Source organism: Simochromis diagramma, unplaced genomic scaffold (assembly GCF_900408965.1).
Source record: "Simochromis diagramma unplaced genomic scaffold, fSimDia1.1 OVJJ01000466.1, whole genome shotgun sequence".
NCBI lineage: Eukaryota > Metazoa > Chordata > Actinopteri > Cichliformes > Cichlidae > Simochromis > Simochromis diagramma.
Genome location: NW_024387287.1, coordinates 540,836 through 546,844, shown reverse-complemented (window position 1 = coordinate 546,844; position 6,009 = coordinate 540,836). Strand labels below are relative to the sequence as shown.

The 6,009-nt window shown below is 36.8% G+C and overlaps 1 protein-coding gene across 2 annotated transcripts in view; it reads left to right on the top strand.

Annotated features, from left to right (window-relative positions):
* LOC120716232 (1-phosphatidylinositol 4,5-bisphosphate phosphodiesterase eta-2-like) overlaps positions 1-6,009 on the top strand; it is a 145,784-nt gene that overhangs the window by 51,641 nt on the left and 88,134 nt on the right. The window lies entirely within an intron of this gene.

Here is a 6,009-nt window from a genome sequence, read left to right as displayed (position 1 = left end):
CAAGAAAAGTTCAAAGCCATCAGGTGCTCAGTTTAGAAAAAAGAGAAAAGAGGAAGAGAAACGAGCAAAAGATACAGGTGAACAGATGTGTCATTGGATAATGGCAGGCCATGTATCCTGAAACAATCCAAATCAGAATACTTTATTAATCCCTAAGGAAATTATGTGGGGTACAGTTGCTCCAAGAAGAAATAGTAAAAATAGTAACAGTAACAGACTAAACTCCAAACATACATTATGTTACAGATTTGACACATTTAAGAAATAACACTAATATATACAGATAACTCAATTATAAATATCAAGGATTAACAGAGGTGATTATAAATAAATATTCAATAAATTGACAAGAAACAGGCATCTCTGAAAACGTTAGAGCACTTGTGCAAATATGTGATGTCTTGATAAATCGAGCAGATATTTGAAGTTTACACAGCTACATTATGGCATGAAAATATCTTAAAAGTTTATTTTGTGACCCAGTAAGAGTAATATTTCAAACTCCGCCACTCTGTGTTCCTCCGCCACTGCCTCGTTTGAGTTTTGGACAAATGGATTCTGGGATACTGCATTTCGTCATTTCGAGCTGATTGGAGACCAAAACAGCCAATCAGATTTTTTTGCATCCAAGTCTGTGATTGGCTGGTTGTGTGGCACGAATATAACGGTGTAGAGAAAGGGTTGAGCGCGCACAGGCAGAAATGTTGAGAACGCGAGCAACACATTGCGAGCGAGCGCAAATGCAAAAACTGAGCGAGAGGGGCTGCTATTGTGTGTGTATGTATGGATAATAGCAAACACTGAAATACATTTTTTGCACGCAGCAATTAATTTTGTCCACTCAAATTTAGCTTTTCTTCACTCAAAATAAATTTCTCCTCAAAAAGCAACACTTGCACCTGCAATTTTCTTTTACGTGCGCTCAGAAAAGTGGCATAAAAATAACGCCATATTTAGTGCGTTTTCTCTTTTTAAATAACCAACTGTGTTTTTTACACTTCAGTCACTCATGTCAAAGTTGAGAAAAGTTTATCTCAGGACCCGTCCACTCCACTCGTCACTGACATTACTGAATGTCTCTGACGCCATAACAGGAAGCTGTAGAGGATGTTTCAAGATCACAGTGCCATTTATACACTGTGTTCTAGAAATAAAGATAATAAAAATAAAGACACGTTATAAACTATTTGTCAGTGGGTGGCTGTTCCCTCAGGCATAAATGCAATTCTATATTCTATGAATGATAATGACTCTTTGGGATTGTGCTGTGTGAATTTAAAATACCTGACACTGTAAATGAAATCTATTTCTGAGCATGTGGAAAAGGAAGTATGCAAACTTCTTATTATTCAGATCTTCCTGCATAATATTCTGAATGATGACTCAGTATTGGTAGTTAGACGTGAACTCTATTCATTATTATTAATATGTGACTCTGGTGATTTTATTTATATAGCGCTAAATCACAACAACAGTCGCCTCAAGGAGCTTTATATTGCACAGTAGATCATACAATAATACATACAGAGAAAAACCCAAAAATCATATGACCCCCTATGAGCAAGCACTTTGGCGACAGCGGGAAGGAAAAACTCCCTTTTAAAAGGAAGAAACCTCCGGCAGAACTAGGCTCAGGGAGGGGCGGGGCCATCTGCTGCCACCGGTTGGGGTGAGAAGTGATCTTATGTTGGTTATTGTCCTGGTTATTACTCAAGACATAGTTGTGATAGCCACTTGCACAAATGATCAGGTTAGGGCTTTTTGTTTGTTTGTTTGTTTGTTTGTGTGTTTAAAAAATGATTAATACCATGGTTTACTTGCGTAAAACCAAGGCATTTAATGCACAACATTTCTGCTAGGCCATCGCCAATTTGCATAAAAAATGTTTGGAACCAAAAACCGACTGAAGTCCGAAACAACGTTTGAACAAAAATATCTCAAAGATATTTTTAAAGATAAAAGCCTGACGTTTTCACCGATGACTTTCAACAATAAGGGTGTAATCAAATTGAATCATCATCTCAGACAAATACATCAAACAGTGTCTGAGTATTGGTTAGTTTAAACATGAGAAAACTCCAGCACTTCTGCAAGGTCTCTGATTTGAGCACACAATAATGAAAAACTTCAAAATGAAAACCCAATTAGCAACAATTTCTGTAGTTGAATTTCACAATTATGTAAAACAAAAAACTGCGGGCAATAATTTGGTGATCTGGTGATTTTTGTTGTTTTTATTCTGAAAAAGAAATGCAAATAGAAATCATTCAAGCTTTTTAAGGAAAACTAGTTTTGATGATGTGTGAAAAACCCTTTGCTCTCTTAACCCTTTAGAGCCGATCGGAGCGGGCACGCTCTGTTTTGCGTAACTATTTTTAAATCCCGGTAGCACTGCAACCACGTAAGCTAGCACAAAAATTTTTTTTGCATATGAAACCGGAGGAGTTGTACTTACATCTTATGCCATCAGCTTGTCCTAGGTCACGGTTTCCTTCCACATAAAGCTTTGCAAAAACTGCATAAAAAGCGCTTGCAGGAACAAAAACATAATATTCCAGAAACACGCTTTGCCGATCCGATCAGCTGTTCATAACACTTCCTACATTGGAATAGACATCAGCGCGAACTTTTGCATTTCCGCCATTACCTGCCCGAAACCGGAAGTGACGTCATTTTCGCGGAAATGTAGTCTTTTTTACCATCAGGGCCTCAGGGCCTATACTGGTCTTTTTAAAAGTTATCTTTGACTTTATGACTTTCTGTGTCGTTTCTGGGATGCTTAGGACTCATATTGCACTGCTGGAAATAGTTTATTTTGATGCATATGCTGCTTTTTTGCAAATTTGCAGTATAATATTTATTTTCGTTTTTCCTGCAGTGTATAAAAATTGGTGTATTTCAAAAATAAAACTATGAAGACACTCAAAATAAATTTCCTGTGGTAGGAAACTATTTTGTGCAACTTTTTGTATTTACAGTTTTGAGGGATAAGCCTCTTAAATTTCTCTAACTACAAATATATCTTAAAAAAGCAAAAACGATTTTCAATTTTTTTGTAGTTTATTGCACTTTTTTGCAATTTATGTAATTACTATACACTTAATGAATACATATTATTAAAATCTGGGCTATAATGGTTGTATTGATGTATAGCAACTTGAAATGCTCCCAAAAATGGCTCCACAGCATGTAAAAATATAATATAAGCTCTGGCGGACTTGGTTCTATGGTAGGTCTTAAAGGGTTAAAAAGCACCAGATTTCATAGGGGGATGTATGAATTTGTATATAAAGTAAATTAAAGTGCTCGTGCACTATAAGTGATAAATTATTATTCTTGTGCATCTCAGACACCAAAAACAAGTTTTGAAACCTAAGCTGATAAGAAATCTGTTTGTTTGTTTGATTTTTAATTAATCAATGTAATTTCTGAACAATGAAAATTAAATGAAATACAACGAAATACTTGTTGTGTCTCTGACAGTTGCTGCTTCCTAACCCTCACTAGGCTCTTTGACCTAAGGTTGGCTGCTAGCACTGGCATCAATAAGGGTGTAATATGGACGTATTTATTTTCCAGTGGTCATCATAATTTAATGTTTATGCATTTATTTATATCATGGAATACATGAACAATTTAATGCATGGGAAAATAAGATTATATGATAATATCTGAAAGTATAAAGTACTGGTTTTGAACCCAGCTGCTGCTTTTCTTTATACCATGTGACCTTTAGTCTGATTTGGCTGAATAGAATAAACACATTGTGGTTTAGGAGGAAGTTAAGGTCACCTACTAACTGGAATGTTGGACTTTGGATCTGTGTATACTCCAGTCTGCGTGCCAAAGAGCCTCGGGCAAGATGCTAATCCCAAGTTGCTCTCCAATGCATGCACTAGAGTATGGATGACTGTTAGATAGAAAGCACAGAAAATGTGCTTGTATGAATGGGGGTGAATGAGGTTGAAAGCACACTGAGTGCTACATAAGTACCTCTCTGTCATACCCAAATACATTGCGCTGTAAAATTTGGGGGACAAATATGCAGATCTTGGAGTTTTGCTTCTACACACCACTACAGTGAACTGTAAATCCAACAATATGTGATTGAAACTGAGACTTTTAGCTTTATTTCAAGAGATTTTAGAAACATTTTTCAATAGTTTCATTAGAAAAGCACAGTATGAACCCACAGACATCACCAAATACTGTGTTTCTCCCAGAGGTCGGAAGTAACAAAGTACAAATACTTCATTAGTATACTTAACTTTTTTTTTCAGGTATCTGCACGTTACTTGAGTACTTATTTTTAGGACAACTTTTTACTTTTACTCCCTCCATTTTTACACAATTATTTACATAAATGTAGTACTTTCTACTTTCTGGTTACTTTTGGTTTAAGACATTTATTATTTTGCGTCACTTCCAATCTTCAAACCACAATTTGAATCTGAACAGAGGGAACCATACCACGACTGATGGTGTGACGCAGACGATGCAGAGACGAAAGATGCAAAGCACAAGCAGGAGTATGGCATAAGACATGTCTGTCACAGTGAATAGTACAGTACTCCTGGAGAATGCAGTGTGAGTACACAGATAATACAGTAACTGCTGACATTCAAGAAATCCCCATTTGCTGTAAGAGGAGTCATTTTTTTATTGTTATGAGTTATCTTATGTTCTCCTTTCATAGGTTTGCAGTGTTTGTAATACTCAGAGTGTCTTCAAAGCATGTTAGCAAGGTTAAGCTAAGGCTAACCCTGTAATGAAACTGAAAAAAAAATTACAATGGTAATTATATTATAGCAATTTAAAAGTAAAATACTATTTTTTATGTTAAAACTACCAATAGTTTTAAAGTTGTTACATTTAATCAAAATGGTTTGTCCAGTAATTTGAATGTTGGCAAACGTCACAAACAGGAGACATTTATTCTGCAGTGAAACACCAATAACAGTTTTCATAGCACAGAAGACCCCACGGGGCCTTTATGGCCTCCTGACAGTGTTTTTAGCTTTCTCTTAAATATGGGTAAAAACCCCTGTAGGATGAAACACTTTCCACATCAGGCATTATAACTGATATACAGCTAGGAAATATTTGTCATACAATTCATTATTTCATTCAAACATTAATTGCAGGTTTTTGTTACCAAACACAAAAGTGAGTTCTTTTGTCTAAAAATCCCCCACAGCCACCGAGAGAAGGGAAGATGAGGCCAAATGAGACAAGGTGGAATTATTTTTTCCTGGCTGTGGAGATGATTATAAGAATCATGAAAGACCAACGAGGAGGAAGCAGTGAAAATAACCGTATATGTACCTACAGATTTATTTTCAAAGTTACAGCAATAAAAGATGGTCATATATATTAATATATCTTAAGGGCAAATTTTGATCTTTATTATTTATGAGTAATTAATGTCCTATGTGCCAAAAGTGCATTATAATACAGTTTTAATAATTGTGAATATATTTGTTACTTATAAACAGGAAATGACATCTAGAGTAGTTTTGTCGTGGTGTGTGGATGGAGCGGACTCGAACACAGATCTCCTTTTGCAATGAGACAGTGAATTTATTTACAGTGTGAAATAATAACAGTTCAGTGTGAAATCCTGCGGCCGTGGCTCCCCGTGGTCAATTCACCCGGCTCGCGATGGCAAAAAAGGCGACACTCCGTGCGTTAATTCCCCACTCGTGATTCAGCTCCAGTGTTCTCCTCTCCACCTCCTGGTACGAAAGACAAAAAGTGAGAAGCAAAAAAAAGAGTGAGAAGCAATCTGAAAGGGCATTTGAAAGAGCACACGATCTAAACACTACTAACGAGCTTAGTCTAATGATCCAGAGCTGACTGAAGCCTGGTCACAGCGTTAAATACATCGGGGTCTGACGGCGTATAATTCACGGCAGCTGGTGAGTGTTGATCAATCGCCGGTGTGCAGAAACTCCGAACGGAGCTACTTCCGGGTCGGCAGACCTGCCTCCTGGGAAGCGCGGCTTCCCA